Consider the following 22,083-nt stretch of genomic DNA (forward strand, 5'->3'; position numbering starts at 1 on the left):
AGGTGTGACTTACAACATCTTATGGCCTTTGTATGAAGCAAATTGGCACCCAGATTACAGTATCTGTGTTTTTACAGTTAAAAAAGATAACTCTTAGTTGTTAAAGCATGTTACATCTGCTATCTTGTAAGACACAGACTTCTACTTCACTAACCGGCCCACATTACACCTTTGAGTAGATGAGGAAAAACTCTTCTGTCAAGATAAAAATCTTATGCAAAAGCCCCAAGTTAGTTCCTTATACTAACCTCCTGAAACCCACGACTCCACATTTGCCATCTAAGCTTCATAAGGTGAGAGACCCAGTGCCTTCTATGATAGCTTTTATGAAGTTATCATCCTGCCTGTCATCATCCACACTGTTAAACAGTAAATTAGTTTTAAACTGGTTATATTTTATTATGGCTTTCTCCAGGAAGTCATAGAGGCCTTCAGGATCCACTATTTTTTTTCTGAGAAGATATTTATAATATGGTTATTTGCTCTTGAGTCTGTTAGACAGACTATGTTCTTTAAACCTCAATGCAAACTTTCTCCAGCCATTAGTTTGTTGGAGGGTTTTTTCTTTCTTTTCTTTTTCCTTTGCACCTTTTGAAAATGTTGACACCAATACAGAACACATCAATCCAGCATCACCCTCATCAGCACCATCTCCTTGGTCCAGTCCTCTCACATACATGCCTAAGGATTATTTTTAGACATTTCTCCTCAGCACTACATTCAGAGCTCGTGTGTGGATGCCTGTCACTATGATCCCCAAAATCCTTTTTAGTCACTGTTTTTCAGATGCAGGCCTTTATTGTGCATGTTTGGCCCCAGAAAGAACCAGAACATGTTGTGCTAAGACAACTCCTTCTTTATTTCCAATCCTGAAAACACCATAGGGAAAGTGTCACTCAACCCCAGTACATAGACATGGGAAGAAACAGGTGGAAAGAGTCTCCCTGCCTCTTCCTGGCACATTTTCCCATTTCCAAAAAGGTAGAATGAGGTCTTCAGATGCCTGAGGCTGTTAATAAGGATGCCAATAATCAGTTAGTAATGAGTTTTGCAATATTTAGCATTTTCCTTAAAGCCTGAAGTCCAATTCTTCATTAATTTTAAAAGAAGAAATAAAAATGTGTTTTCAGCTTTCAGCTTTAAAGAAAAATACTTGAAATTGTGACCAAAGGGTTACATTAAAATAATAAAAACCTATGCAGAAGGCCAGAACAAAGAATCCTGTCACTGTTTTGGACTTTCTAGTGATTTTTAGGCCAATATCCTGACAGGAATGGGGGAGGAGCAGGACTGGCAGTACTGTATTCAATGAGTATAATTACACTGAATTAGCGCTAAGGGGTTTAGAGAGAGGGAAAAAAAAACACTTTTCCACAGAATTAATATAAAGTGGGGCTTTCTTGTACATACAAACCCACAAGGACCAAGCTACTGCCTGCTGAGACCTATTTTAGAGCCAAGGGATTGATCGGACTCAGCCAGCCCCTGCTTAAGAAAAAAGCTGCAGTTGTGAATTACTGTAAAGCAGTATTCACATGATTGATGGGTTTACCACCACTACAACATTTCTTTCAAAGATCTATTTTGTCTTCTGTGGGGATGGTGTGAATTAACCCCTCTCACAACAGCTGGCTTGATTCGGCAGGACCAATCCAAAGGAGCTCGCTGAAGCTTTTATCTTATGTAGCTGTGTGACTGGGAACATAGGAAAGATACGCTATTTAACACCCAAGCCTCTGAGGAACACCATAACACCAACCTCCTCAAACAGTCTGCAAGCTTTTTGCCATCAGAGCAGCTGGCCCCTCACCTTCTTGGAGAATTTGCTTTAAAGGAGCTCTGCCTCTGATCTCCCTTGCAGTCTGATACTCCCCCCTACTTGTCCTTACATCCAAGGGAGCATAAGGTATATTTATTCCATCTCTTGACTTTTTAACCCTGTTTCCTGCCAGCAATAATTTTTTTCTTCTTTTTCCCCCTTGTGGAGAGGAAGAAATAGCCTGAACTATTTATGCTGTGAAGAATCCAGAGATTCCAGGTAAATTTGTGATTTGTGTAAAAATCTTCTCAAGCATCAGGCTCCATAACTTAAAAGAAATAGTTAGAATGGCCGAGGGAATGTGGGAGAAAAGCTAGAAATGGGGCTGGATCACAACTAGCTTTTAGAAAGCTGCTGAAGTCTTTTGAATTGACAATACAACACAGAAAGCCAGATTTCCATGGAACCCCCGATCTATGTCTGCTTAGGAACAGGCCCACAAGACCTCAGGAACAAATTATTCAGCCAGGAATAAATCCTGTCTGCGTCAACTGTAAACTGCACTGTGCTCTTTCTGGTTCCCAGTAAGGTACTTCGCACATGAATAAGATTTCTTTTTCCTTTAAAAGGTAAATATGTTGCTGATAAGGTGGGGGAATGCAAAACCCAGAGCATTAAATACTGTTAGCTACACCAAGTCAACTGCAGGCAGATGTAATGTAACCTTCCCACACACAACTTCACCAATGCATTTCACACTAAATTTCCGCCCCATTTCTTTTTCCCTGGACTTCCATAAAACTGTGTTTATTTTCTGCAGCACCTCCTCTGTATTCACACTCCTGTTCTAGCCACAAGGAAAAAAAAGAAAAAAAAAAAAAAAGACGTATTGCCACCCCAGTTACCTGTGTCGCAGCTGTACTCCCTACCACCACATTGCCCGTGTTTCTTTATCATTCCCTGCAGCACCTTCTGCCCCTTAGTAGTGCCAGAGCACTTCATCCCAGACCCGCAGCACCACCTGCTGTTCCTGGCCTGGCCTTCAGAGAGGGGAAAAAAGCACTCACAGGTCAGGTGTCTTTAAAATGACTCTTAGCTGGGGAGTTTTTCCAGTATATGCTGTCTTGGTTTGTTGTGGTATGTCATAAAACTTCTGTCCTCAAGCGTAGGGCTCCTTGTAACTATCTTTTCTGATGGTCCCTTCTTGCACACCAACTTCATCTGTCTTGATAGTTACAGTAGATGTCAGAGGAACCAAATGCCAAATCCAAACACTGGGAGAGATCTCTACCTGAAAACCCAGTCTCTAATGGAGCAGATGCTGAAGTAGTAGTAAGAAGGATAACAATAATGGTTATTCATCAATTTTTAATTTTGGAGGACTAGTTACTACTGCTAAATGTGGTCAAACATATTCCAGTTTCTATATTCTATTCTTAGTCAGAGATGCAAATTCTCAAGCCAAAATGTGTAATGACTTTAGGCATCCAGTAGCTAAGTTAGTCCACATGCATCAAAGTTATCAGAGACCACTACAAACCTCAGCTTTCCAAAGGTAAATGGGTTAGTGGATGAACACTCAGCATACTCTGCAGTTGTGTAGTAACTGTTCGCGGTCAGACCACTTTCTGCTATGCTACAACTACATTTCCAAATTTTATATGTCTGCATTTTATTAATCCCAAAGAACAGCATGTTTCATTTCTCCATGTAGAACTTTGTCTCAATTTCAGAGAATCTGTCCAATTTATCAGGAGCATTTTGACTTTTACTGTGCTTGTGACCTCTGTTGTTGTAAATTTGCAAGTTCTACAAGTGTACTTTCTGTTCCATCAAGCAAGCAAGAGAAAAGAGGAGCAGCAGATCGATGACAGATAATTCTGGGACCTCACAGAGCTGCATGCAGCTTGTAAATCACAGATATTGCAACTCATACCATACAGCAATGAATTCTACCTGTGCCAATAGGGAACACCAGAACAGCAGAGTACACTAGCATTATCAGTGTGCTAATATGGCACTGCTGTATTAACAGAGCAGTTAACATCACACAGACCCACTATACAAAGCTTAAGGCTCACTCCAGTCCCAGGAGGCTGGTGGTCTGTTTCTACCTGTCACATGACAAAAATGTTTCCACTGAGCTCTGATCAGTAGACTATGATATTCTTTCCCCCCAAATCCCCTGACTGCAATTTACTCCAACACCAAAAGCAGCAGACTGTGAAACACAGGTGTGCTATTAAGAAAGGTTAGGTTATTTAATTTCCAAAGCCTACACACAGTGAAGTACTATTAAAAATAGACACGTTTTCTTTCTCATTCAACTTAAACTATGATTTACTTTAAATAGAAGTTACTACTTGTCACCCCTTGGGCTTCTTCATTTGTCACATTTAGAGGTGTTATTGGCAGATGATCTAAAAGCACCATCATTAGAAGAAGCAGGCTAACTGCAACCTCAGTTTGTTTCTATTGCTGCTGATACTTTGTGTGTCACAGCAAAAGCTGTAATGCATTTGAAGAGTCACATGATGACAAGCAGCACTAAGCCCTGTGCCTGTTCACAGTATCCTACTTAAAAGCTACTTGAGCTGGTCAAGAATAGGAACAAGCTCCTTCTTAAGTCCACCCCAATCCAGTTAACAGGCTTATACGGAAATGCTGAGAGATGGGACTTACAAGTGGCAATGCACATTACTAACTTGCATGCACTATTTTGCTGAGCATTAAGGAAAGGCAGTTTTATGTACCCAGCTGAGTTTTGTGACTTCCTCTCTTTGCTCTCTATATATTCCTTTACAGTTCCTTTTCTTTAAAAATATGAATTTAAGAATGGGCTTGAGTGACCTTTGTGATTAGCAATCATTACTATAAATCTTCTTCTGCTAGAAAAAAAACCAAAACACTAAATACAGCAGCACACTTCTCTCTGTCTGGTCAATTAGCCTTCCCCTCCTGCTCTCGGCATATGTTTGTGTAAGTTGATTTGCTTCTGCTACAGAAATGCCAGTATACATCAAAAGAGAAAGAAGAAGCACTGAGACTTTGAGATTGCTTGTTGTGACATTAGCTGGTAATAGCACACTATTCTCCCCTGTCTCCCCCACCCCATCTTTGCACAGAGATGCAACTTGGGGAAGAGGTTGTAGTGACCTTATACTGAGCAACAAACACATATAAACAGGTGCCCAAACCTTGCCCTCCTCACCACCACGGAGCATGTGAGGTGATAGCTCTAAAATGAAGGATGAAACAAAAGATGCCTCCAATTCAGGAAATATAAGATTTGTTTTGGGATTCATTACTTAAGGGTAATAACCTCAAAGAGCCTGTAACCTTGCTAACTCTTGACTTTCCACAATAGAAATGAGGGGAGGCATCAATTTTGCTCAGAATATGGATAGTTCTAGGAGTTAGACGAAAGACATTTTGGAAGTATGAGTGTTACTAACAGAAGTTAACATTAAAAACATTCTCTGTAAGATGGAGGGTGACTAAGCCAGCATCAGATTAGTTGAGTGCAGCTAAATGTAAAGGTAAATGGGAAGTTTCCACTGGATATTCCAAATAGTTGTCCCTTTACTATAGCTGGAAAGAACCAAGGTGTCAAATTAGACATACTTGCCTGCAATCAGCTTGCATTTCTGAGATCACAGCCTCCTGGAGCATTGTTTGATCAAGTGTTAATGACAAAGGCGGCCACAAACCATATAGCCTGATCCAAAATGCAGTGAACCTATACATATATTTTTAGCTACTCAATGGACTTTGGATCAGACCTTTAACTAAGATGTTTTGAGGGGTTCTTCTAAAAGGAGACAATGTACAATCTTGAGCTATATATATACACACACACCAAGTAAGATGGAGAAGACAGTCAGAGTCAGAAGTACAAGTCTGAAGGCCTACAGACTCTTCCAGCTCTCTTCAATGAGCATTTCCTCTTAGGGACATACATTAGGAGGGTTTTTAAAACCAGAAATTCTGAGCTACAATCTTGAGGATAGTAGAATCCTCCAATTCAGACCAGAGTTGCTCTATGCAAAATACTAAGTGATCAAAGGATGATGACATTATTGCTTTATACAAATGTCAAAGTAAGATATAATTTTTAAAAATGATCTCTTGTCAGCATAAGCAATTCATATAGTGGCAGCTGGTTTGAAGCTTTCAGGAGGAAGGGGCTACAATTAGTTAGTCCCAAGCTGCAGAAAATAATTGATTTAGGAATTAGGCAGAACTACCTTTCTAGACTAATTTCCAAAGTAATGGAGAACTGCCACAGTTAGGATACATTTCAGTGGGATGTAAATATTTAATTCCCTCACAATCCTTTCAAATCTTCACCCCAAAGTTACTATATAATTATGGTGAATGTTATGCTTGGGAGGTCATTATCTGTCCTTAAAGGACTAGGCTTCAAGAAGCACAGTATTGCAGAGTCATTTCTTTTCTTTCTGTTCTCTGTGAACCTTCCTTTAATAAAACATGCAAGGCATGAACATGGACATTTTGAAAGGATGCCAAAGTGCAATCACTGAAGGGACTGCTGGCAACTCAGAAAAAAAGGTTTTTTTAGAGTAGTATAGAATTTTTTCACACACACGATATTTTTAAAAGAAAGGAAATGGAAATCCAGCCCAAGTGATACTAATAGAAGAGAACAGCTTGGCAGATGAAATGTAAAATGGAGGTTAAGAGGGTCAGAAGCAAGCTTGAAGAACAAGAAGGCAAATACATAGTGACAAGTAATAAGGCATTCCTCAAAGACTTGGGAAACAGGAACTCCAGAAGAGTTGGTGGGTCCTGCAAACTACTGTTACACAAAGAAGGCAATAAGAGAGGATACAGAGATTGCGTGGAAGTTAGATGGCCCCTCTGCTTCAGTTTTCACTTCAAAGCAGGAAAGAGAAATGCATGCCCCAGTGTTATACAAGTAAAGAACTTGAGGCAGAACTGCCAGACAGAGTTAAGGGAAAAAAAAGTGAAACAACTCAAGAAATTAGATTGCAGTAAACCGCATTCCAGCACTTGAAATTAGAGCTGAGAATAATCAGTTAAAGGCAGGTGTAAAGCAGATAGTCCAGAATAGAAGCCTTACAAACCAGAAAAGTCTAGAAAAAGCACAGTTTTCACGAACACAAATTGTGCCTCTCTAACTTGTGAGAATCCTCTAAAAAGAGTTATCCTGGCTATTCATCACTAGATGCAGGTTGGCTGGATTTTCAAAGACTTTGGGGGGGGGGGGGGCGGGGGTGGAATATCTCCCAGTAGAAGCTATTAGGAGAACTGTGCAGCTATGGGTTAAGAGGTAAGGTCCAGGTAAGATCCAAGGTAAGAACAATAACCAATTCCTTGTTTGAAAAGGGACTAGTAGACAAATAGTGCCTGAAGGATCAGCCCAGGACCAGTGCTGTTCAGTGCATTTAGGAAGCTTCTGAAAGAACAAAAAACAAGGTAACAAAATGTGCTGCTCATGTAAAATGATGAGATTGGTCAATAATAAGGAAGTCTTTGCCCTCTTAAATAACTAGGCACTTGGGCAACACAAATATCAGAAGAAAGTCATCACAGATACATGGAAGCCTAATAGAAGGAAAATAATTATATGTATTTACATACCACTATATACCAGCGATTGCTGAATTAACTAACTTCTAGACACCAAAAAAGTCCCCAAAGCAAAAGATATCACATGCGTGTGCTTAGCAGAAGAGTCATCTCAGACTAGAGAAAAATTAATAATAGAACTTCTAAGATTTTAAACTGTAATATGAAAAAAAAGTTGACTATGGGAATTGTAATGCAATTCTAAAATGTTAAGTTACATTTAAGTTAAATGTGCTCACTAAAATAAGAGCATGAATTGTCAGCATACTTAGATAAAAACAAGCTTAAATGTTTTACTGATTTGGAACTCAGTATGGGGCTGTAAAAAGTCACTGAAAATGAGAGGCATGTGAATGTGTTATTTTTATGAAAGGAGACCTAATAAGCTATTTAAATAATAGAGAGGTTAAAGCAAACAAAAGTTGTGGTTATGAAAATAAGGATATTAGAGACACAGGAATTCAGAATTAAGATTAAGGAAACCTCAATTATTCATAGGTATGGAAATACATCTTCAAAAACAGAACAGCTTGTCTTTGTCCACAGGGAAAGTTTATCAGAGGAAAATCCATTTCAGATCTATGCACATTTAAAGCTAAGGAAGATGAAAGCTACTTGCAAAGAGTTTTAAGCACTCTACATAACCCCTGGTTTTAAAAAACTTGACTCACGCTCTTCCATCCACTTTCATATCTTGTGTGAGTGGACTACTGCTTGCAGGGCTTGATCCATGTCTTAGAAAAATCCAGGTCTAATTCACAGCCTGATACAGCTTTTGCTTATGCTATAGAAGCAACAGCAGCCTTTAATAGCTTTGCTTTGCAAGACAGCAGAACTGGGATTGGATAGGAATCAGAGCATGGAAACTAGGGAAGTAGGCGAGGCTATGCAGTGCAGGCAGCTTTCCTGGGAAAAGCTGCTGGAGTGTGGAAGTTCGGCTACTTGGGAGTGGGGGGGGGGGAAGGATTTAGACCTAGGATGTACCAATGTGATAAAAACACATTCCCCTTTCATTTCACACAAATCACATACTGTATCAGACACTGAAAACTGGACAATGAGGTTCCTGTTAGCTAGCAACTCCATATAAATCTGTTCTAGGCCAAGACTCTACCTAACCCTGAACAAAGGCTAAAATTTGTTTTGCAAGAGAACCAGTGATTATGGGGGCAGGGAGACAGGGAAAGAGAAACCACAGTGTCCCATGGAGCAACTGCAAATAACATATACATATCTTTGGGAAAAATACCTGAATCAAAAATCTGTTTTTAATAAAATATTCTAATTTTCAAAGGTATACTTTGTGGAAAAAAAGTTAACAGTCTTATTTTACACAAAAACCCACAAAATGTTTCATTCTAACACTGAAATAGCATGATTATTTTTTAAAAAGTGATCAGAAAAGGATATATTTCAGAAAATATTTAGCTTTCCATTTCTGTACCTCATTACCCATTGAGGTATACTATACTACTGTTGTTGCAAGACATCACGATCACCAAAATCCCATCTGGCATCAGCCAGACATCATGGGGCACCATGAAAAAGCTAAGATCCATCTCACACATGTAGCTTGAGTTCTCATTTCCATTTCCTCAATACCCATTAAAATACTGCAAGAGTTCAGATACAAGCTAGAGCTCCACTGGCCTGGAACAGAATGCAGTAACTCAAGAAATTCCATTTTGATAGGCTTTATGTGAAATATTTAAACTTCATTTTTTCCTGACCTAAGCACTTAATTTACATTTCTCAAACTTTTTCTGGTTTAGGTTTTTCTTTGTTAGTTTCAGAATTTTGCATTTAAATAAGATTCATTTAATTAATAATTAATGCATTTAATTCCCATCTACAATTACTTGAGAAATCTCAGTAAAATCCCAAATAGAATTAGACCCTTGTTGCATGTATTGAAAGTGGCAATACAGAAAGGAGTTAACTTGTCACTTATAGTAGATGCTGTGCAATTGGGAATCCTAAAGTTAGAGAAGACATTTTTGCTACACACCACCACAGTTTGGAAAGTTTCTCTAAACAGAGACTCACTTCTGATGTCTGTGTGTAAAGCACAATGTTGAGGCATAAATGTCTATACATCTAGGTTTTTTTTTTGTTTAAAAAAATGAAGTCTCCATAACTTCAAAGACTACTTCATTTTAATCCACTCAACCTACTGTTAACACAAGAAAGAGGGGTTCATAATCAGAGGATTACTTCCTTGTAGATATAAATGTAATCATAAATAATTCAAACTAAATTATAGTACATACCAATTAAATGAACAGTGCATTTCAAAATGTATGACACTTTTTTTTTTTTTTAAACGCCTTTCCTAGTATAGTACAATTCAAATTCCAGCTGTTCACAAGAGCTCTTCCTCTTAGTGCAAATTAGCACTGATATGCTATATTTGGGCACAGAGAAACAGCCAAAGAGAGGCGAGAACCACATTTCACACTATTCTACTGAATAAAAAGAGGAACTTGTAGATATTAACTCAATTGCAAACTACTAAAAGGACCTATAAATGTTTTTGAAAGCAGCCTAAAAATAACTTCTCTAGATCAAAATAACGTATAAAAGCAAGTAGCTTCACTCATTTTTCCTCACATTTTTATCCCTTTTTGAACTTTTGATTTTTTCACCATGAAAACATGACCAGTTCTGCATTTAGTTGGGCATGGGGAGAGAAAACGTCCCTGCTTTCCTACCTTTCTGATTTCAGGCAGCTGTACAAAAGCACTTAAAGTGTTAAGCCCAAAAGTTGGCTCCTTTCAGTGGTAAAAACAAAGGCTGATCTCTGTGGAAAAATGGCAGTCTCCATTTATCATCAGGATAAAGTCAGAATGTTTACAACACCAGAAGGTGGGAGAGTGACAGATTTATCAATGGGTTATGCCTGACCCACACTGTGCCTTGGAAAGGTACAGTTATTAGCACTAAGGGACAAAATAAGTTTATATCAGAAAGGAGAAAAGCAGTTGTCCAAAAGCTTCACTTTTAACATAAAACACATGAGCAACTCATGCTTAAATAAATGTCCGGTAAGATAGTGAATGAGGCTACCAAAGGTCCCAGGTAAACATATTGCTCAAAGCTTATCACAAGGGATTTCATCCCCACATATGAAGGGTGCATACCACAAGGTATACTGTGATTTTCACTTCAATTAATTGTGTTAAGCTTATAAATTAAGGCACTGATCAAGCAAAGGTTTCATATGCATTTTTACATTTACATTGTCTAAATAATCCCACTGTTCTCGTTGGGTAACTCATGGTACATAACGCTATTCTAATGCATAAGACTTGGCAGAATTGGGCTTTAAATTACAGGTGATTGAGAGAATAGCCTAACATCTCTTAAAATATATACACCTGTCATCTGAATGGCCACTCAATATTAATGACTCCAAACAACTAAACTCAACAAAAACAACAAACAGGCACAAAGGAAGTGGAGCTTGTCTTTTCCCTCTTTATCACCCCATAAATACAGTTCCCCAACTAGCTATCTTGCAAGCACAGGGAAGTTCCCAAAAAGCTAGATTCAGTGTAGCTACCCCTATTGATGCAGTCCATAATCCCTGGAGCTCTTTATAAATCCCTGGCTGATCTATTTATGATTGTTACAAGATGGAAAAATAAGAGCAGCCAGTAGGCTCTGCTGAATTCTGCAGGTCTCTGGTCAATGTAAAACAGGCCAGAGGATCACCACACTGTAACTGGCTTCCTGATGTTTTTTTTTTCCCCTTCTGCGCATAAATAAACCTAGAAGAGAAGGCCTGCAGCATGGAGGGAGAATGTTGATACCATATGATACTAACTGCCATACCAATGGCAATCACACACATGCCTGCTCGTACACTTCTGCCAAATAATCACTTAAGCAAACATCTATTACAGAGATTAGCAAAAGCATCTGACAACATGCAAATCAGACAAGAAACACGGACTGAAGGGACCACTTAGTAACGTGAAGATTTAATAAGTGAAATGAGATGAAGCTTCCTGAATCAAAACTTTCAGTGTTTTTGGAAGACTGCTGGAAATCCTATCTGTTGGCCTTAGAGAGAAAGCTAGCAGATTTTTTTTCCACCCCTCAGTCTCTACTGCATATCAGCTGCACCCAGGCAGGCTTCTAATAAAAGCAAGTGACTCTCGCGCAAACAAAAACATCTTTGTGACCTCTGGGAAAGCAGCAGTCCAAACAAACAAGCATGGGAGTCAGGTGGCACATGTAATCAGAGCATCTCAGGGGCCTTTCTTCAGCACCAGAAGGAAAGCTAAGTCACTACAACAGAAGACAGGGTTTTCAGGAGAAAACTGAGGGTAGATACTAGACAGAGTAAGAAATTCAGACTATTTATGTTTAATACGGGGGGAGGGGGAGCTACTACTGAATGAGTAATTTTTATTGTTCAAACTAAAGAAATGAAGTACTGTCCTACCAGAATTAAGGCAGAGTATCAGCACAATCTCTTGATTTATCTTTAACTTACTACCTTGTACTTCACTCTAAAGGCACCTTCAATGAAAGCAATGAGCTTCTGCTGCAAAAAGTGCCAGAACAACCACAACCATTTACTAGCATTATAACACATTTGAGTTATTTTGAAGAATTTATCACCAAAACAAAGGGATGGGCATCCTTTCTAAATCTCAGGCTGAATTCTATAGTCCTTCCTCTGACGAGGCTCTTGCTGAAGCATCAACTTTACCTGCATAATGTTTGGAAAATGTGGCCCTGTACTAGTAGTCTTCTCCATTTGACAGGCTGAATGTAATCCCTGGTGAGCTGAGAAAAAGATCCCAGTACTGAAACAGAAGAAAGAAATTCAGCTGTCCCAAAGCAGCCTGTGGGCTTGTAGTGCCATAATACTGCAGAGACAGCATTGTATTAGAGGTGCCATCTTTCTCACAGGCTACTTCTATGTCCCTTCATGTATCACTTTCAGAAATATTACACACAGTGTTACCTTTCTTAATAGAGCAGTTCATAACCTTCTACCAAAGTGCCTAACAAACCATCACATAAGTCTTAAAATGTGCATTTTGAGCAAATGTTACTCTTAACAGTTGTTTGCACAATGAAATCCTCCTTTTGCCTGTAAAACATGGGAACTACCTACATGCAGCATTAAGCACATTTTGGACACTTCTGTCACAGAGGCAAAGAGGTTCCAGATTGTGAGCCCTGTATTGCTGACCACAGAGGGGCATGTGCATTTGTGTTGAGTTGTTAGGGCTCTTCTGCACTTTGAGGCACATAATGTGTGAGAGGTGTAACTAAAACAAGAAGTCCATTTTACTAATGATCCAGTCAAGACAAGGAAGCCTTAAACCCAACAGTCAGAACATCTTTAATAGGCCATGAAACTAATGCCATTGTTCTCATGACACCAAGAAACAAAACCCAAGAACAAAACAGGTTTTGTGCCCGATACCACATGGAACTGAACTGGAGAAGCGAATTCAGTCATTCTCGTTGTTTGCCTCAGACATGGACACTTTAACTTCCACAGATATCTCCATATTTACTACTTGTAACAACATACAGGGAATTCCTGTCTCAGAATGTACCCATAGAGCACAATTATCTGGTTTTTACCCTTCTCATCCCCAGGGGCAGCCTAAGGCAACAGACTGACGCAGGCAGCAAAGTTGGAAGGTAAAGAAGTCTATCCTTCTCAGCGGGATGAGAAGAGCAAGACCAGCTTTGCACTCCCACCCAAGGAACAGTCTTCCTCAGCCCGGCTGCCGGCGCTCCTCCTGCTGCGCCAGCCTCCACTGCCAGCTGGACCAGCCCCACCAAGACAGCAGAGCAGCAGGCTTGGTGTGCAGAGGGAGGCATGCTGAAGCAAAGATGAGCGCCCCCCCCCCCCCCCAGCCTCCCCTTCCCACCTAGTCTGTCTGTTTTCCCCCTTGTTGCTGGGAGGAAAACTTGCACAGATGGCAAGTTGCTCCAAAAATATTACTTGAAGACAGCAAAATTCAATTTCTTTTAAACTGCTAGCTAGCTGTGGACCAGTGCCAAAGCAGGCATTTGGACTGAGGTATTAGAAAATTTATTTTCTTTCTCTTCCTTCCCCACAGGCGCTCAGTGATGGTATCACCTACAACTAGATAGGGGAAGTTTGCAAGGTCCAAGCTACACTGGAACTCTATGGAAACTGTTGAGGAAGAATGATTTTTATAATGCTCCCACAAAACATTTAATCAACTCTGAAACAGTGCTGGCAGGCCTCAGAGGAGCAGGGTCCAGTTTAAAAGTGAACCTCACAGTTTGCTAAATGGTGATGAATAACTGAACTGGAACCCCAAGCACTATTTATTCTCAGAAACTATTTTTATCTGAAAATCCCCAAGTCCTGTAATGCTCTTCTACAGTGCAAGTCTTTACCCTTCTGTTGCAGCTGCCATTGAATCAATGGAACTCTCCAAGCATTGTGCTCTTAGGGCTCAAATTAACATATTATTACATTTTTCTTAATACGAGAAAACTGGATTTTGCCTCCAACAGGGTCAGCTCTACTTCTCACCTCCAGAGGCTATCCACATTGAAACCAGAATCTGCTATTTTAGGAAGGCAAGGAAGAGCAGAAGCCTTTTGGGAGGGAGAGGAGGAAATCACCTGACTGCACCAGTAATCTAACTAACTCCTTACTTCATTCCACATTCCCTTTTCTCATCTTCCATGAAACAGCCTACAGCTGTGTTCTCTCAACCTTTGCTCTGAGAGACATTAAAAGTAGTCTGTAAGATAACTTCAGCTTTTAAAAAGTCACTCCCACATATGTAAATAAGCATGGAAATGAGAAAAGTTAGAAAAAACACACAGCAACAAAATTAGACTAACAGTTCATATTTGTTATAAATGGAAATCATCATAATGCCACCACAGAAAATGCTGCCAGATATTTTAAACAGTTAGACAGTTCTATTGCTTGAAATAAAATAAAGTGAGGTTCACTGGTCAAGTGTGTCCAGCTTTGAACATGTAGTCACAATATGGTTAAAAAAATAAAAAATAAAAAAGACCCTTTCTGTCATAATCGAGTGAGCAATTGCTGAAAACTTAACACACTAACTACTTTTATATTACCACGTCAAATATCACATACAAAAGGGTGTCTTCTGCCTTAAAGGTTTTAACTTTTTTACTGGTGAAAAGACTGCTAGAGCCCTGAAGAGGGTCTGAAAAGCATTAATGAACTTGGCCTCACAGAATCAGCTCTTATGACAACTCAGAGCAAGTAAAATTTTAAGCAGCAAATTCCATACTGACTGCCAAATCGTATTTCCTGACTTGGATCAAGCTCATTATAAAGACAGTGGTATTAAAGACTTTCTCCAGTTGATGGCCACCTGAGTTTGATACAAAATCAATGGATTGCAAAGTATATTGAAATAAACTATCTAGTTGTCTTCAGCATGTACTACTGCTGGTACCAGTAACATGATCTGAAGTGTCATTCACTGGGAAGTTAATGACAATGGAAGATACGCCTTTTCTCAAACTGTTTGGTTGCTGCTATGTCAATCCACAGAGACACAGCTCTTACACAACTATAACGCTCTGTGAATTATTGTAATAAAAGGCAAACATCCATGTTATAGAAGACGTTGTTCATTCCTTTAATTTCATTTTTCTGCAGTGCTTCCTGAAGAAAGTTGGTTGGAGACAAGTGGCTCTTACATTCAGATTTCCCCCAGCTCTCCTCAAAAGCACTTTGAATACTTTACAATGCCCACTTTTCTATTCTCCTCCATCGGAGAGAACATTCTGCGTATTCAGAACAGCACAATGGAAAATGATTTCCAAAGCATTAACTTGGAGCCATTGAGACTTGGATGTTTTCAAAATGAATCTATTGTACACAAAGGATTCTAGATTACCCCAGCTACTCTAGAAGCGAGTCTCTCTCCCTTTCTCAAAACGTCCATTCCTTGAGCCATCCCTGGAGTGCATTGTTGGGGCTGATTCCTTAGTGCAACGAGTTCCATCAGTCAAAGCTTAACAGATACAAATAATATCAGGATATGGATATAAATTAGTGAGACAGACCCTAAATAGTTTTGACCGGTTTAGTAAGTATATATAGTGACACAGAATGCTATCCCTGCTGTCAGACATCAATATGTAGACAGCAGATTGGGGGCACCATGGAAACTCAGCGACATAAGAGTGGTATTGATTGGATGGAAAATGAGGCTGCAATTTAAGCTTAAGACTGCCAGAGATACCAAGAATGGAGAATGACCTCCAGCAGTGAATTTGCAGCATAAGCTCCCTGTGAACAAGCCAGTCCAAGAAGAATAAATCAGGGACAAGCTCACCAGGGATATGGGTCGACCGAATGCAGGCTACCCCAAGCAGATGAGAATCTCTGCATGTGTGTGCGTGTGTTACAGTGACCTAGTTCATTCAAAGACAGCATTTTGAATGGTTTATTATAAAGAGGCTTGAAACAAAGAGATTTCCTCAATTAAAGTCCTGAAATGAATCCTCTAAATGAAAATGCTTTTGATATACTGTATTGGAAATACTGAAGCAAAGCTTACATTGTTACTCAAAGACCAGTTCCCACCGAAAACACCACTGTTGGGAGTGTAGGCAATGAGGGGGCCTGAACGGAGCAACAAGTTTCACCAGCAAAACCAGTTCCATCCCAAATGCCCTAGTGTAATGCTTTAACAGTTTATAAATCACATATTCCCTGCTGAAAAAAATGCACTAAAATATAACAGAGTATGCATTAAATGAGTACATTTTCAGAGTTCCAGTGAAAGACTATTTTTAATTGTTATCCGAGGACTCAGGAACAACTGTTCCCAGAGTGACCAAAAAGCAGCATCAGATGTGTCTGCAAAGTATCTTGCCAGAGCTGTTGCTGGTGGAATCAGTTAAGTATTAATATTCAATTTAGCAAAAGAAAGCTGAATCTACACAAAACCTCCATCAATAGAGTTGACGGCAATAAGATACGCCTCAAGAGTGTCCTCAGTGTCAATACTGGCATAATGGCATAACTGGACTTTTTCTGGGGAAGTTTGTTTCATATTACCAATGCTGGAATACTGGTATATGGTACTGGGCTAGCACTATGCTTTGTCATGCTGTAGCAAAACCAACCTTCTGCTGGCAAGCATTTATCAGCCACAAATTGCATCTCAAATAACTGGTGATAGACATCTGGATACTGGCAAAAGTCTGCTTTTCTTAGGTTGCTTGTACACGATAAACAAAAACTTATTTGTTTGTAAGAAAAAGATGTGTTGCTGGCTTCAAATTTCCCTCTCTTTCCATCCAAGAGCTTGCTCTGGAGTCAATAAGCATCTATCCTGCAATTTCACCAAAAGATCCTTAAGCAGTAAGTCACCAAAGAGTTTAGCTTAGACCAGAGTCAAAAGTACACTTAAACCTCTACTTTCTTGCTCTTTTTTAGGGGGAGTCACTAAATTATCCTGTGGTTTTCTTGTTTCTATTTTTTGAGTTGACTGCTCTGACAAAATACCTTCTCCATCCAACTGCATCCCCTACAACAAATTAACAACTTCTTTCACACCTAGGCAGGTCCCTTTTTCCTTTTGGATCAATTCTCTTGAAGAAAATTTCATTTTTTTTTCCATGCTCTTTGGCAGGGAGGGAACAAAAGCACACAGAACAAACTAAAATTTGCTCTGCAGATCAGCTCAAGCACACTGCCCAGAAAATATGAGAGAAGCATTTCTTTATAACAACCATTCCCATACCCTTCTCCTCTCTCTCTCCTCTTACCCTTCCTCCTCCTCCTTAATACAAGCAGAGTTAAACACTCAATCCAGTCTTTGCCCCAAAAGTTGAACTTTGCAAAAAGCTCAAAGCAATTGAGATCTGAAGGGGAAATGGGAACAGGACAGAAAGTTCAAGGCTTGATGAATCACAGGTAAAAATGTTCTTCCACTGTAATACAAGTCATTTAAAGCAAATTGGACCTAGTTAAAACACCTACCACTATGCACAGCTGCAGGGCTACCTCATAGGAAAAGATTTAATGCATGCCACAAACCAATCTACAACACTCCTAAGAACCAGCTAATCTCGGGCTTACATCCCCAAGTCCAGCTTCTGAGCCCACCACTAAACTACCACACTGTGGCCATCCACCTCTGCGGCACACCGCTCGCGGTGTTGAAGGGAGACGGGCACAACATCCCACTGGAACAAGTAGGAGCGGATGAGCTCCCAAAGAAATAAGACTACCTTTTTTTCCCCCTATAAAGAGCTTTACTTTTTAAAAGAGAGGACCAGGGAGGGGTAAGGAGTTAAAGAAACACGTGCTGAAGATCGTGGCATATTTGCAGACTAATCTGTGCATTCAGTAGGAGAAAACTGAATTTTCACCAGTGTTAACTCTACTTTTAAGAGGAGAAGATGAGAGAGGGGTAAGAAGCTACAGGAACCAGTGTTGGAAACTGTGGCATATTTGCAGAATAACCTGTAGACCCAGTAGACAAAAACTGTGTTTTCACCCGTGTTAACTCAGATTTTCTCCCGAACCGTCCCTCCAGGGGAAACGGCAGGCATAAACTAACGGCAGCCGGTTTAAAACAGATAAATCGGCACTTGCTGGATTCAGCTATTTCACCCACAGTAAAGTAGGGTCCAGCTCGACTTTAGGATAAGTCCTGAGGGAAAAATAATCGGTTAAGGTGCTCAGCCCGAGGGCGCGATTTATCCCCAGCTCTGCGGAGCCGGTGCAGCCCCGACCCGGGGCCGGGGGGGCCCGCCGCCTCCGCAGGGCAGCCCGAAAATCCTCCCCCCTCTCCCGCGCTGGGCCCTGTCCCCCCGCTCCGCTTTTCCACGTCTCCGCTCTCGACCCGCCACCGTCCCGGGCCCCGCGGCAGGTGCCCGGCGTCGGCGCCCCCGGGGGCAGCGCCCGTGACTTACTTGGAGCCGCGGGAGGCTCTGGCCCTTCAGCCGGGAGCGGCGGGCACGGCCGGCGCAGCGGTCCCTCCTGCTGCCGACGGGCACACGGGCCGCCTGCTGCTGCTGCTGCTGCTGCTGCTGCGGCCGCCGCTCCTCTCCCCGCGCGCCCCCCGCTCTCCGGCTCGGGATCTTTCCTCGCAAGACCTTTATACGCGGGGCCGAGGGAACGCGACCGCCGCGCTGCCTCCGCAGAGCCCCGTGCGCCGATTGCGGGAGCGGGCGGACGGCCGGCGCGCAGAGAGCGGAGCGCAGCACAGGGCAGCGCAGCGCGGGGAGCGGAGCCAGCGGCGCGCGGCCCCTCACGCGATCTGATTGGGGCGCGCCGCGGACGCGGGTCACTCGCGGGGCAGCCTCGCCCCCGCCCGCTGCGGAGGAGAGCGGAGGGAGGGAGCGGAGCGGAGGGGAAGGGGGCGCCGCCGCCGGGCGCGGCCCCTCGGGGGCTCCCCTGTGTCTCGGCGCCCGCCGGACGCGGGGCCTCGGCGGAGCCCGGCGGGGAACAGGGGGGTGGCGCGGCCCCCGCTGCGGCGGCGCGGGCCCGCGGCGGTGCCTAACGGACTTCCCAACGGGCGCAACGACCCCTCCTCCCGCCCGCCGCTTGCCCGGGCGCGGGAAGCGGGGGCTGGGCTCGGCCCGCCGCGGGGACGCCCAACGGCTGCTGCCCGTCTCTGAGGGGGCTCCGGGGCGGCCGCCCCACGGCTGCCCCCAGGCACCGAGGGGGCTCTGGGACGGCCACCCCATGGCTGCCCCCAGGCGCTGAGGGGCTCACCGAGGCACTAGCCACTGCTTTCGCCCTTTGGTACTCTTCGGCTGCTTCAGTAACTGTTTGGGGAGAGGGGAGCGTTAACTTTAACCCCGCTGGCTTCCAGCTTTCCGCTGAGACTGTGGCAGTGTTGCACTGGAAACGTTATTGGGGAGGGGGGAAAAAAAATAAAGCAAGCAGCTTTCAGACCAACTTGAAATTAAAAGTAGCTTGAGAACAACTTTTGTGGTGGCATTTTAGCACTTCTGGGTGTATTGCTTGCTGGAGTTGTGTCAAGGCTTTCATTGAGGAGCAGGCCTTTCCAGCTTTTAGGTTCATTACATCCACTGAATAAGAACGTTCCGCAGTCCACAGCTTAATTTGAAACTAAGTGGATTTGTTCCAAAGCCCAGGCAATTTCTGTGTAATTCCCAATCGCCAGAGCAAGTCTCTGGTCTCGATCTGAAAGACTCAGCTCATTGACAGTTTGGGTCTCTGCTGGGATTGTAGCTCACAGCTCCTGCTCCAGGTCTGCACAGAAATCCAGTTCAGATTCTTCTCCTGTTTCCAGAGGAATGAGCTAAAAAAGTAATTTGTCTGGCACTGTATGCATTGCATCATCTAACACCTACCATGTGTGACAATGGAAAGCACTGTATGGCTAGTCCCAGCGTGGGCAATTGCACCCACCTGGATTCCTTCTCCATAAGCTACTCTTTTCTTTCCATCCACACCTTGGCATCTTCTTTCCATCACACGGTTACATGTATAGTTCTGGCATGGCTGTTAAGGATTTGCACCACTGGCAGATTTAATGTAATTTAAAACAACTTTGACTCGCAGTGCAAAGTGGTGGCTTCAGGTGGAGAGAATAGTCTTTCTAGCAACTGGATGAGTGGAAATGAGCACTCAACAGTACATTTCGTCTGTGTGTTTCAAACTATGCAAAGCTGATCAGAATGAAAATGGATCCTTGATAACTAGCTTGTACCTTCCTGAGGGCTTCTCAGTGAAATCCTGAAATCATTGTGCTAAGCACCATGAGAGGAAGACTTTCCATCAAAAAACAGCTGATAGTGGTTGACACTTTAAGCCCTCAGAGTTTCTCTGTGTCACCACAATAGTGCGCTTCAGATGGGCAATGATGTCTGAGTAACAAAACGGAAGTATGGAGGAGGAGAAATGCTGATCTGTAAATTCACCTCTTGATTAAGACCAAAACAGATGCCTCTAAGTGGGCCAGGATATTTCTTCCCTCCCTCACAGAAAATTGAGTCTTAGCTAAAACACTTAAAACTTAACATTTTCAGTTTTTCAATGAACAATGGAAACTTTCTGCAGAAAGCAACTGCTTCTCACAGAGATGTGCATGTCAGAAGCCAAATTTTTCCCTTAAATTTTGAAAGCAATGTCAATAGACAGTTTTGAACCAAATCTGCTTGCACCTTTTCTAGATGCCTACCTTTCCGTAGCTCAGAAATGAATTTCCTGAGACTGAGTTTACATGCACTGAAACTAGTTTTGTGTGGTGGGGCCTGGGTTTTCATTCAGAAAGTCTGAAATAAGACTGCACTCAAGGTTAACAGAGCTGCTCAGAGGACAAATTATGGTCTGAAGGAACTCTGATTAAAAAAGAAAGTATCTCAGTCTTGAATTGACAAAAAGTAAATGTGTGTTTTTATATTAACATTATTTCCATCTCAATGGCACCTTGAGGCTTAAGTCAGGTTTCCATTGCAATAGGCACGGTACAAACACAGAAAGATATTTTTTGCCCCACATTGCCTACTGTGTTTGATGCCTTTGAAATTAATGGGCTATAACATTTGAATTTCTTGACCGAGCCTTTGCTGTTGAGATAGAACTTGTAAAGGCATAGAAGAAGGTAAGACAGTTGGTGAATGCATCTTGAGAGAACTGATGTAACTTCTTTTGCCAGGAAAAAGTCATCAACTATATGCCAGTCACAGCCTCAAAGGTGCCTACTGTGCTGGTTCCTAGTGGGAAAGAGGAACAGGACAGCATGGAGAAAAGGGGTCTGTGGAAGATGAGGTATGGACAGTTACTTGGTGCAATGCTATTTTCCTTATTATAAGAACTGGAAAGTCGGAGAGGTTTATCTCAAGAACCTCTCTGCTGTTTTGCCTCTCCTTCCCTTTTTCTTCCAGCCAATGCTTTGTTTCTGGAACAGCAGCCTATTTTAAGTCTCTTGTGACATACAGAAAATATCCGTACTGAAAAATAGCCTTTGACAATTACTTTTCTGGTCTGGACACACAAATAACCTAGAAAGGAGAATTTGCTCTCAGATTGCCAGTGAAACTTATCCTTAAAATTCTTGACATTTGTTTACAGCTGCTGGTTCCATACTGATGAGTAAAACAAAGGTGAAGAATGGACTGAAAGCTGTAGAAGTCAAATTTCTACTTTCACGTATCCTCTTTGCTACCCAAAAAAGTATCCCAGTGAAAAGGAGATACAAGGCAGAATTTCTTTTAAAAGGAAGAGTGAGGGTTAGGTGAATAATAAGTCACAAAACAACCTCTGGTTGATGCCACGTGCAAGTGTTCTAGTAAACAATCCAAAATCCAAAAGTATTATATCCCAAATATTTCTATCAATAAGTGTTTGAGGCATTTTGGGGGAAAGAAGCTCCCAGCATTAGATGTGTCTTGTACCTAAATGTAGAAACCCTCTCATAATAAATTTTGTCTCGCTGAGTGTTTTCCTTTGAAAGGAGTTGAACAGCAACTATTCCATTGGAACCTGGGGTATTTCAGTACTTTCAGGTAGTTGTTTCATAAGTGCCCTGAAGGAGATAGTTACTGGGATCTCGTCAGCTTCTAACAGGATTTTAGTACTTCTTTCCTAAGATGCCCTTGAAAGATTCTGACTTTAACATCTCAGACTACAAAGTCAGAACACAAGGCTTGATATAATTTGCTCCCAATAAGTGCTTCCCTGTTCTTGGTCCTACTGCTGAGTAGAATGGGGCTGTACT

General features: G+C 41.8%; 1 protein-coding gene across 1 annotated transcript in view; it reads right to left on the reverse strand.

Annotated features, from left to right (window-relative positions):
- Nucleotides 1-18,767, reverse strand: part of PTN (pleiotrophin) — an 80,335-nt gene extending 61,568 nt beyond the window's left edge. Inside the window, exon 1 of the mRNA XM_067307802.1 lies at nucleotides 18,305-18,767. The gene's annotated coding sequence lies outside the window, so the exon portion shown is untranslated. The remainder of the gene's footprint in view (nucleotides 1-18,304) is intronic.
- Between the last annotated feature and the right edge of the window lie 3,316 nt (nucleotides 18,768-22,083).

This window comes from Apteryx mantelli, chromosome 1 (genome assembly GCF_036417845.1).
Source record: "Apteryx mantelli isolate bAptMan1 chromosome 1, bAptMan1.hap1, whole genome shotgun sequence".
Classification (NCBI taxonomy): Eukaryota; Metazoa; Chordata; class Aves; order Apterygiformes; family Apterygidae; genus Apteryx; species Apteryx mantelli.